Source organism: Myxine glutinosa, chromosome 4 (genome assembly GCF_964187855.1).
Source record: "Myxine glutinosa chromosome 4, kmMyxGlut1.1, whole genome shotgun sequence".
Lineage (NCBI taxonomy): Eukaryota > Metazoa > Chordata > Myxini > Myxiniformes > Myxinidae > Myxine > Myxine glutinosa.
In genome coordinates, this window is record NC_136264.1 from 14,814,985 (window position 1) to 14,827,487 (window position 12,503).

General features: G+C 35.3%; 1 protein-coding gene across 1 annotated transcript in view; it reads left to right on the forward strand.

Annotated features, from left to right (window-relative positions):
* Positions 1-717: 717 nt before the first annotated feature.
* The window catches only part of LOC137424458 (odorant receptor 131-2-like), an 86,425-nt gene continuing 74,639 nt past the window's right edge, over positions 718-12,503 (forward strand). Inside the window, exon 1 of the mRNA XM_078775477.1 lies at positions 718-1,413. The gene's annotated coding sequence lies outside the window, so the exon portion shown is untranslated. The remainder of the gene's footprint in view (positions 1,414-12,503) is intronic.

A 12,503-nucleotide genomic window follows, 5' to 3' on the forward strand; every position in this document is an offset into this window, starting at 1 on the left:
ATTGTTTGAACTGTTCCCAAGATCAGGAGCTGTGGTTCGTGTAAGTGCTGTGTTCGTGTGTTCACTTTGTAAAGTTTTCTTTGGGATCACGTGCAGAAAACTAAGGAAATTCATATTTAAATCTCGTTTTCCTTTTCTCAAACTGATAATCCGAGATGTTAAATCTAAATGATTTATACTGTTTATGAAAACACATCCCAAGCGATGTGAACCAGTTCTCTCTGTTCTGTTCCTGACCCTGTTCTGATCTTCAGTGATGTGTAATTAACCTCGTCGTGGGATTTGCCATCTGCAGTGATCGAGACATTTTATATTCGGGTTTAACATTACAATTTCGAAATGATGGTTCGAGATAGTGTATGTGTATATGTGTGGTGTTTGTATATGTGCATTGTACGTGTATGTATATTGTACGTGTATGTAAAGTGTGTATGTATAGGTTACATGTATGTATATGTGTGTGTGGTGTTTGTATAATGTGTGTATATGTATATGTGTGTGTGGTGTTTGTATATGTGTATTGTACGTGTATGTATAGTGTGTATGTATATTGTACGTGTATGTATAGTGTGTATGTACATTGTATGTGTATGTATAGTGTTACGGGTTCGGCACTCATTCCTAGTGTTGTTATTATTATTGTGGGTCCAAGTATTGGGATTGTTGTTGATTAAAGGAAATCCGGATCGAGACCGGAAGAGGTGGAGCGAAGAAAAGGGAGGTGGAAGGAGATCGGAAAGAGGTGTGGTGGTGGAGGCCCCGGGCCCAGCGTTCGACGTACAGTGCGAGGGAACCTTGCGTCCTTAAAAGGAAGTTCGGTCGATAAGAAATATCGCCGGAGTGCGGGGAGCCTGTGTCGCCGGGTATTCTCAGCGAGGTTCCGGAGGATCCAGACCTTGAGAACCCGGGTTGGAGCGAAAGCCGCCCGCCATTCTGGCGACGCGAGCACCCTGCAGGGAACAGGCTTTCGTCGTGTCGGCTGGGCATTATTCCCTGGTGGATTGCCGGGAACGGCCGTGCCAGAGAGGGGCACGTGCAAATTATACGGAGGCTCGCGGGTTGAACCACAACGTGTATGTCGGAGCGAATCTTTGTGAGGTTCCTCTCCACCGCTGTGTTGCTGGGGGCTGAGCACATGACCTCAGGGTCGTTTCGCTCGTCGACGCCTCAATTCGAATCTTTGTGAGGTTCCTCTCCACCGCTGTGCTGCTGGGGGCTGAGCACGTGACCTCGGGGTCGTCTCGCTCGTCGACGCCTCAATTGACCATCGGGTCTCGACTCCCCGATCGCGGGAGTGCACAGAGACATTGGGACTTCGCCTTGGAGTGGAGCAGAGATATTTGGGGAGGTGCCGTAAGTGGGAGCAGAGACATTGGGACTTCGCCTTGGAGTGGAGCAGAGACATTGGGGGAGGTGCCGTGAGTGTGGGGTTGAGGGGCTTGATAAGGATATTATCGTAGGATTTGAATGTAGGGGTGATTGCCCCATTGCTGTATGGCTCTTTGTGTGTGATTGCCCCATTGCTGTATGGCTTGCCCCATTGCGGTATGGCTCTTTGTGTGGGATTTATAATATATTATGGTTTGCTTATAACCGGGTGTGGTTGCATCATTTGACTCAACTGTTTCATTTTCTGGTTCCAGTGAGAGATAACAAGTACAAAAAGTTTTAATTAAAACAAAAGCCGCATCGATGTTACACAATGCCTAGATGCAGCTGTGCCTATAACGTCGATGTTATAGGCACAGGACATTCCTATTGATTCGATTACTTGATGTTATTTTTGTGCAAAGTGAAAATATATCTCGGCAATTTCCCGTGTGTGGCGACGAATTTTTAATATATCTCGGCATTTTCCCGTCTGTTATTTCAGGCGGTGTATGACTGACCATGCCGCGATTAAAAAAAAAAAAAATCTCGGCAATTTCCCGTGTGTGGCGACGAATTTTTAATATATCTCGGCATTTTCCCGTCTGTTATTTCGGGCGGTGTATGACTGACCATGCCGCGATTAAAAAAATATATATCTCGGCAATTTCCCGTGTGTGGCGACACGTGAACGAAGCTATGCTCCTCTCTCCACATTATTGTGACGACGTATAAATTAAATATTTCATCGTGACGATTGTCATCAAATGGACGAATTTTTAATATATCTCGGCATTTTCCCGTCTGTTATTTCGGGCGGTGTATGACTGACCATGCCGCGATTTAAACAAAATATATACATATATCTCGGCATTTTCCCGTCTGTTATTTCGGGCGGTGAATGACTGAGCATGCCGCGATTTAAAATATATATATATATATCTCGGCATTTTCCCGTCTGTTATTTCGGGCAGTGTATGACTGACCATGCCGCAATTTAAACAAAATATATACATATATCTCGGCATTTTCCCGTCTGTTATTTCGGGCGGTGTATGACTGAACATGCTGCGATTTAAAAAAAATATATCTCAATGGACTTGAAGTTACAGGCCTTTGAGAATTCATTTCGTTCTATAAAGGGCAACTTTAATCGGATTTTCTTCCCGTTTTTTTTCAACCGAGTCTAAAACTATGTTAGCGACTGTGAAAAATGAAATGATATATCGAATTTGATTTGAAATAAAACTGTGTGAGAGAGGAAGACACCACGGGCCTACAAAACAGGAGTCAAAGCTATGCGAGTTAATAAAATGGTGGATATTTGTTTATATGAAGCCTCTCCCAAAATGGGTGGAGCTATGGTTCCCAGAATGGGTGGAGCTTCGAGGTTTTGTCTTCTCTGCAAGAACAAGAAGAAGAAGAAGAAGAGGAAGAAGACAAACAACAACAGCAGAGGGCACTCTATGAGCAGCGTCTGCGACGCGGCTAAAAAACATCTTTCTGCCAGGGACCTCTCGGGGTCCGGAGGTCCACCGAGACCAGGGGTAAGGCGGGGGGGGGACCCTGTAACAATAGTGTGTACGTATATTGTATGTGTATGTATAGTGTGTATGTATATTGTATGTGTATGTATAGTGTGTATGTATATTGTACGTGTATGTATATTGTACGTGCATGTATAGTGTGTATGTATATTGCATGTGTATGTATAGTGTGTATGTGTATTGTACGTGTATGTATCGTGCGAATGTATATTAGTAGTGTATATATGTTGCTTCTGGGACACTCTCATTTTCCCATTGACTTACATGTTAATTTTTCCCCTCCCTCATTGCCCCTAAACACCTCTATTTCTCTCACCCTGTTCTTTACGAACCTTCTAACCTTTTGACATGTTATCCTTATTCATTAGACCACTTAAACAATGGTCCTTCTGTGTGAACCTGTGATCCTTCTGACCTTATGGACCTTTTAACCGTTTACTCTTAATATCATCTGGTGAATCATCTTTGGCCCACTCAAACAACGACCCTACAAATATTTGTTTATGCGTGGGAAATAATTTAATTCTCTTGCCACTCCCTTCACCATCTAATATATTAACAAAAAAGATGTTTGAGTTTGGTTCTTTATTAAGATATTTTAACTGAGCTAAGATAAAATGGTAAACCTCCCTCAATGTTCTTGTTTGAGCGCCTCCAGTGCCACATACCATTTTAAAATTAAAGTATATATTTTCCTGACAACCATCAAAGTTTTCCGTCCACTCAAAAATATTTCCATCTTTTTTACCCAATTCACCGGTATTTAAATTAATTCTCTTATTTGTTTTGTAAATTGTTTTACCAGTTGTCTTTTCAATTATACCTATTTGATATTTTTCACATTCGTTATGTTTACCATTTATATACCAAGGTTGATTACACCTCCACTCTTTAGTCTGGTTGGTACTTGGTTCTATCATTTATATAATAGTAAAAAAGGCGGCGGTAGCCCGTTAAAATCCCCAACCCCCCCTTTTTAACTTATCACTTATATATATCTTATCACTTATATATATCTTATCACTTATGTATATCTTATCACTTATATATATCTTATCACTTATATACTTATATACCCATAAGGGAGACTATCAATTCCATTTTCTAAAATAAACCTCTTATCATCAAAAGCCCCCAATGCTTTCTTATTTATCTCTTCTGAATAGAATTGATGTTTATAACTTCTTATTCCATTAATCTTTCGAAACTCTTCTTTCTTTGTTGTTAAACAGTTATAATAATCATTAAAGTTTATTGTTTCTTTAATGACATTTTTCTTTATGCCTTTTAACTTCTTATCAGTTTTTTCAACGTTATTCACAATGTATTTATAAGCATAAGCCTTAGACCTCAATCCCACAAATTCACTCATTACATTTCCTCCTAATTCATCCTTAAACTTTCCAATCACCTTTTTATTTTTAGAAGAGAACAACTCACTCTCTGGACTGTAATTACTAGTGTCATAGATATTAATGTCCTTTTTCATGTCTGAATAAACATCATCAGTATTAATTTGCAAAATAAAACTATCTGTATCCATATAAAGTAGATTAACATCATTTTGATATTTCTTCCTCAAGTTATTATAAAAGTAATCATACATTAATGACTTTGATAAATCAAGAATTGATGTTCCAATATAAATAGGTTTGTTCATTTCAATACTCTCTTTAATCAAATGGATCGCACAAAAGTTCTCAGTAAAGACCTCAGCTCTAGTAAAACTCGGTCTATTAATTAATTTTGATGCTTGTTTCCAAGATGTTGATAGTCTGATATTTTGTCTTTTTCTCACATTTTCCATGGTCTTACCAAAGACCGCATTATTCATCAATTTATAAAAGTCTTTCTCAAAATCTGTTTTTGACTCTGTTCTTCTTTGTGTATTAAAATCAATGTACCCCTTCAACCAATGACTTTGATTGAACTTTAGAACCCTATGGATCTTCTCTACTCTTAGACCTTTTGATAAATATTGTCGCAAAATTATTTGGTGTAGAACATAATTTTTCTTGTTATAAAATGTAGTAAGTAATTTTTCTGTTGATTCACCTATATTAAATGATTGTTGATAATCACTTAACCACTCCTTCTTTGGACTTTCCTTTTCACAAGCAAATGGGAGATCTTTGTGTAGGTTATGAAGTTCCTCTGGATATTTCAAATCGACCTCAAAATAATAACCAACCTTTGAATCATCCAATTCTTTTTGTGTAGAGATACATACATCTTGTAAAACCTTTTTGTAATCTTTTTCCTTTACCCATCTAAGTTTTCCATAAGGAAGAGCCTGAGACATTTCCCAGCCATACAGGTTGTTCGCATCATAATACATCAAGTAGGAGCTCTCTACCGATGGATCATAATTTGGAATGTACTTGTTATTTGCTTTAGCATATCTCTTTGAACAGACTTGTGAAATTCCTCCTCTCTTTGCCTTTTCAATCATCAAAAGCATATCAACATCGGTTATCAAATCCAAAGCTTGTTTTGTCATTTTTAACATCGCGCTCCAAGCCAATCCAGGAGCAGTGTAATAGTGAGCAGGATCCAATCCATATCCAGAATGACAGATTGTTCTGAAAGCCTCAAACACATCAGCCAACAAAAGCACATCAGTTTTGAGGTACAAATCGTGATACTCACCAAGATTCTTAATGTTATATTTTTTCAAAACATTTTGTGCGTGTACATAATCTTTATCAGATATATGACTATTATTTAATTTGTTATAGAAATTTTCTTTTAAAGGAAGTTGTGTTTCATTGAATCTCTCAAATGAGTCCATATAGTCATAGGGGTAAATTCCCTTTTGTGTTAGAAAATCTTTATCTAAAAAATACTCTGAAAGACATGGAAACTCTTTTAGATTTTGAACCAAGTTAGCCAATGGACTTGCCATGAATTTAAATGTATCAAGAAATCTGATATGAGTAATAGGAGATGTGTGAATTGTTTTTGTGAATGAAATGTATTTCTGATCCGTGTTTGGAATTGCTGAGATACTTCCAGAAGTCTTTGAGAGTTCCTTGATAAATAGATGTGTATCATAATGAGCGTTGTTATGAAGAAAGACAGGAATGAAAGAGGGGAGTTGATAATTAATATTACAACTTTGATGAGCCGGACCTCTATATTTACCAGTGAGATGACAATGGTCTCTAACCTTTAGACCTTTACGAATTTTCTCCTCACAAATATGACAGACATTGTTTTTTATAAATTCACTTTTTTCTTTACTTGTTAAGGACATTGGTTTATTGGTTTCTCTCATTATCTTGGTTAATCGAACACAGTCTTTTTCTAGTCGTTTCACAAACTCCTCTGGGGTATTTGAGCCTCTATACATCTCTAACTTGTTATATTTATCACCAACGGATGATTTGATAAAATAACAAAAACCACAAGGAGTATGTTTTTGATATTTATTTGTGTATGATTCTTTTGGATCTGGAGAAGCAGTATCAATTTTTTCTAAAATACTTTCAAAATCAGCATATATAACAAATGGATGTTTTATTGTTTTCTTTTCATCTTTGAATGTGATCTTTGAGCCTTTTTTAGGCATGTTGATTACCGTTGATTTATGTTCACCACAATAATTTGAATGTTTATCTAATCTTTCTTGTGTATGGAAGAAGTTAAGACAACGCATACAAATATACATTTTATTTGTTCTTTTACATACTTGTGGTTTTATTAATTTTGTAATATCTTTGATGTATGTATAATGTGAATTTTCCTCTGAATTAAAATATAGAAGATTAATATGAGTTTGTTTACAATTGTCAGAAAGCTTTAAAACCTGAATGTTGTTTGTTTCTGTTAGACCATAAACATTAACTGATAAATTATTCATCTTTTCAAATTTAGGAATATCATTTAAAGTCATCGGAAACTTTAGATCTTTCGTATTTAATGTATTCTCATATTTTTTATAATGAGATACTCTTTCATCATGAAAATGTGGAGGATGTAAGTGTGCTAAAATAGACCAGAGAAAACATTTATTGTCTTTATTTTTGATGTTGATAACTGCTTTTCTATTTTTGATAACACTGGGTAAATCAATGTAAGAAGAAGCTTTTAGAGGATCTGATTTAAGAATATGAATGTCTATGTAAATAATTTTTCCTATATTGAATCCACTTCCTACGATTGAATTATCCACATCTTGCTCTTGTTTAATAAGTTCATCATAGACTCCTGATGTTTTAAAATCTTGATATGAAGATATAAAGTGTGGCTCAGTTCTCATGTATGGTGTATCTATAACTCCTTTATCCTTTGTCATTTCTAATTTTACCCCCATATAAAATTTAAGTGGTTTCATTTCTTTTAGTGTTTTTTCAATCAATGTTTGAACAGAAGGTTTGACTATTTCTACAGCATCAACTATAGACTTTGGTTCGGGAGGTTTGAAGTTAAAGGTTCGAATCCTGATATGTCTTTTGAAAGCACCATCAGTATTTTTAATAGTAAACAATTTTGACAAGTGTTTGTTAGTTTTAAGATGGGCTTTAAACCCCTTCTTGAGGATGGTTGTTTTACAGACCTTACAATGTTTTGTTTTAGGTGGAAGAGGGGAAAGTTTGTTAAGAATGTTGTATGTATGTTTTGCGGTGAGAATATGTTGTTTATAATATTTTACTTCCTTCTCGCAAGTATCACAATAAACCATATTTATAGCGTGAGAAAACGTGGTGTTTTATATATATCACTGTGCTTAAAATAAAACACTTTTGAGCTTTACAGCTCCGTTTTATATATATCGCTGTGCTTTAACTAAAACACTTTTTCACTCAGAATCATCTACGTCATAACTATCACATGAATACTCAGAATCATACTCAGAGTCATCAATAAAGCTACTCTCATAACTATCATTTGAGCACAAACTATTAGTATCATAACTATCATCTGTGTTCAATGAAATACTATCATCACCATCGTCCGAGTTCAATGAAATACTATCATCACTATCGTCCGAGTTCAATGAAATAGTAAAATCTTCACTGCTGTAATGACTCATATTTAATTAGCAGAAAAAACCTTTCCATCTATACCAATATACTTTCTTTCATTAACGGATTCAATCTCTACATTTTTAATATCAAAAGTTATCTTTAAATAATCTCTAACTATCATAGAACGAAATGACATTTCACCAGAAATATTAACATCATTCATTTTACTTAGATCTACACCCTTTCGATTATTAAAGTAAATACAAATTTCTCCACGAGTATTGTTGATGGTCTTATCATTCTTTTTCAAAGTATCGTGGTCAATCACTTTTTCAAGCTTTGAATAAATTGCCAGGAGTAGAGGAGAAACTTTTGTTAGATTTACTTTAATGGATGTCTTTCCAGGTATAGTTAGAGCTCTTCCTTTAAATGAAATAGAGGGGCTCATGTTATTTTCCATAACTGATTTTACCCAAAAATTTCCATATTTATCTTTGTTCAATTTAACATCTTTGACATATTTTTCTATATCTTTCACCGAAGTAGAGATTGACTGAAATTTGTCTTTTGTGCTTTGAAACATTGTATTTATTAATGAATAAACTTGCATTTAGTTTAAGTAAAAATTTACCACATAAATATGATAAGTTCTGAAGGATATTTAGAATTTCCAGACTCTCCATATGATAAATTAGAGAATTGTCCGGCTTGTGATAGAGTGGGGCTTAATGATGAGGATTCATATAAACAATGTATTTTCTGTGATTTAATTTTAATTAATGATAATAAAAAATATAAAAATATATATAACTCTTTTAAATTAGAACCAAAAATGAATTACTTTACAAGATTAATAAGAGAGATGAATGTTAAGTATTGTGATGATAATACACCATTTCTTTCAAGGGAAGAGACTATTTGTATTGAGGAAATGTATAAGGGTTTAATGATATTTATTATTCAAAATAATTTTAATGGAAATGTTAATACAAGATACTATATAAATAAAATAATGAATTATTTTGAAATTAAACCCGAACTCAGGATAAAATATAGAGTTTCTAAAATAGCTCAAAAAAAGTTAGATGACTTGTTTTCCAAATATATAAATGAATGATTTTTTACCCGTTTGGGAAAATAAGATAAAATTTAATAACCATAAAAACATTCCAAATTCATTGAGATGTCTAATAGTTGGTTCAAGCGGATGTGGAAAAACCTGTTTACTTTTAAAGATGCTCCTTGGTCCTAATTTTTTAGATTATGATAATTTAATAATTTTTACAAAGTCTAGTTTTCAACCCGAGTATCAACTACTCTCACAGGGTTTTAATGCAGGTCTTAAAAAGGAAGACATTATCGGTTTATTTAAACTTCAAAACAAACTAAATGATTATAATATTGAAGATATAATACAATTATTTTGTGATACACAGAAATCAAAATCGAAACCAAAACCCATAACTTGTATTCTCAGTGATAATACGGATGATATACCTTCACCTCAAGATTTAGATAAATCAAAAAAGAACCTCGTCATCTTTGATGATTGTGTTAATGAGAGAAACCAAACAGTAATGGATAGCTACTATACAAGAGGGAGACATTCTTCTTGTAATTGTATATATCTTAGTCAATCATATTTTCAACTCCCTCGACGCTCAATAAGAAACAATGCCAATACTTTTATTTTATTTAAGTTAAGTTCAATAGATGTAAATAATTTTTGGAGAGATAATTGCTCTACGTTATGTAGTAAAAAAGAATTTGAAAATTATATGAAACACACGATTGAAAAATATAAATATATTGTTGTGAAACAAGATGAGATATTAAAGGATGTATTTTTATTTTAAACATAATTACATATATAAATGACAACAATTATTATTAACCTTGTGGGTAAATCTGCTTCTGGAAAGAACTTTCATAAATCTAAAATCTTGAATAGTAAAAATGAAAAGATTGTAAGTTTTTTTAAAAAACACCCTATGATTCGTTTTGTGAGTACTACAACCAGAGCAAAGCGACCAGGAGAAGTAGAAGGGAAAGATTATTACTACATTTCAATGGAGGAACATATGCGATTGAGGAACGAAGGTCAAATATTTGAGGAGGTCTCTCTTGGTTCTACAAAATATTCACATTGTAAGAGTGAGTTAAATAAAGTAAAATCTAATGGTCTTGGGATTTTAGAAACTAATCCTGAAGGACTGAGACAAATTATTAAACAATTGTGTGGTGATGGAGTTAAGATTTTATCATTCGGTTTTGATATCGATGAGGAGACTCAACGCAAACGTATGAAAAGCAGAGATACAAGTATTAGTGAAGAAGAAATAACAACTCGTATTAATACCAATAAAGAATTTGATGAAATATTTAAAGAAAAAGATTTATTTCAACACATTTACTATAATGATGAAGAAAAGGAAAATTTTCCCATTGACCTTTACAATTCATTAAATGATATTTTTCAATAAATAAATACAGAAAATGAATACCGAAGAAAGAGCAAGAAAGTTTAAAGAACATCAAGAGTTGGTTTCAAAAGTTGTAAAGCAACAGGAAGAGATAAAGAAGAAACGGAGACAGAAACTAACTGGTGAAGAAGCCTTTGAAAGAAAACAAGAGAAATTCTTTAAACCACTTTTGAAAACTCAACACCCTACAGTTCCCACGGTAGAATTTACTCCGAAAAAACTTCAAATGCTCAAAGATTTTAGTCAGATAACAAAACAAGAACTTGGTGAATTAGAATATGATGACGAGGGATTATTTCGGAAACTTGAGGAGGTAAATCAACCCCCTAATTATGTAGTGGAAGCTCTTCAAAACAATGAATATTCGGCGGGTTCAAAAACCAGAGCAGGTCTCATTCCAACAGAAGAACCAGCAGTGTTTCATCTTGTGGAAGAAAAGGTATTGATATTTAATGATGAATTGATGTTCTTGAGTTCTACTCAACCAAATGTTAAATTAACTCCAAGATTAATGTTTCTTCTAACAAACCCCGGATTCAGCGGTTCAAAATATTTTGAGGAACCACTTGATATGGAAAGAGAGGAAGATAGGGTATATATTGAGTTGTTAAATGCACTTGATTATGGAGTTTCTGTTGCTGGTAAAAGTAAGAAGAATGAGAAGGAGAAACATATTATTGATGCTTTAAGTAAACTTGGTTCAGGTGTTAGTTTTCTTCCAAATGACCCATCACAATTAGTTAATAGGCTATTATTGTTGTTAGGTAGTAAGAAGGCTGGAAACAACAATTGTTTTAATGAATCCTCAGCCATTTTAGATCAGTTGATGAATATGAAAATAATTAATAAATGTCAATACAAAGATATTTTATTAGATATTAAATAAGATGAGAAGCACAATTCTTAGTTTTAATTTCACGAGCGATTACACAGCTTCATTCCCTTACCCACTACAACTTGACCCCCTTACCTCATATGAGGCATCTTTATTGTCGATGGAAACTTATAATACCTTGTTTAATATCACAGAGAAAAACAACAAGTTTAGTTATAATCCAGGAAGTGGATATAAAACTATAACCGTTTCACCTGGAGCTTACGAGATTTCTCAAATATCTTCAGAAGTCTCTCGCCTTATGAAAGAAAAAGGTGATGAACCAAAAAATATTGTAATAGATATTCAAAAACACACTTCAAAATCAACTATTAAACTTAAAAATAATTATAAAGTTGATTTCACGATTGAAAATTCGTTGTTTTTTTTTGTATACAAGATCGAGGCTCGTGAAAGAGCGAACATTAATCACACAGAAAGACAAACCGACACATAAAACATATACCATCGGGAGCGGTAGACAAGATGGGGAGAGAGGGGGAAGGACACAAACACAACATTTGAGAGCAGGGACCGAGAGACATGGAGACATCGAGAGATCTGAGAGAGGGCGAGGGCTTTGGGGGGGAGGGGCATGGGAAGGGGGTGGTGGGAGAGGTATAAAACATATGGACACTGCCAGGACTTCCAGGAAAGAAGTTGGAATTTCAAACAAGGTGGATCTGGGGTGAATTAGCGGGGGTAGAAAAGATCAAGGTTTTGGATGGGGGAAGATAAGAGATGGTGGTGAACAGCTGTTTTAAAGACCTGGAGGGAGGAGTGGGATTGAAGGGAGTGAGGGAGTTTGTTCCAGAGGCGGGAGAAAAGAGGAATGAAAGAGTGAAGGTGAGCAGAGAGCCGAGATTTCGGCAGTTTAACCATCAGAGGGTTGCTGGCAGATCTTGTGCGACCTGTAGGAATATTTGGGGGACAGAGCACAGAGAGAGCTGGGGGTGCAAGGCCGGAGAGGAGTCGGTAGAAGACAGAAAGACCACCTACCTGCCTGCGGTGAATGAGTGAAAGGCCCTCAGAGATAGCTTCATCGCGGGACATTCCAATAATTCTGAAAGCTTTGGTTTCAACAGCGTGAAGCCGAGCTAGGTGTGAGGCAGGAGCACCGGCCCATAGGGGAGAACAGTATTCCATTGAGCTGCGGATGAAAGCCTTGTATGTGGTGAGGAGCTCAGGTGTGCCGAGGAAGGACTTCGCACGACGGAGGATGCCCAGTCGGCGACTGGCTTTGGAGGCCAGCTTGGAAATG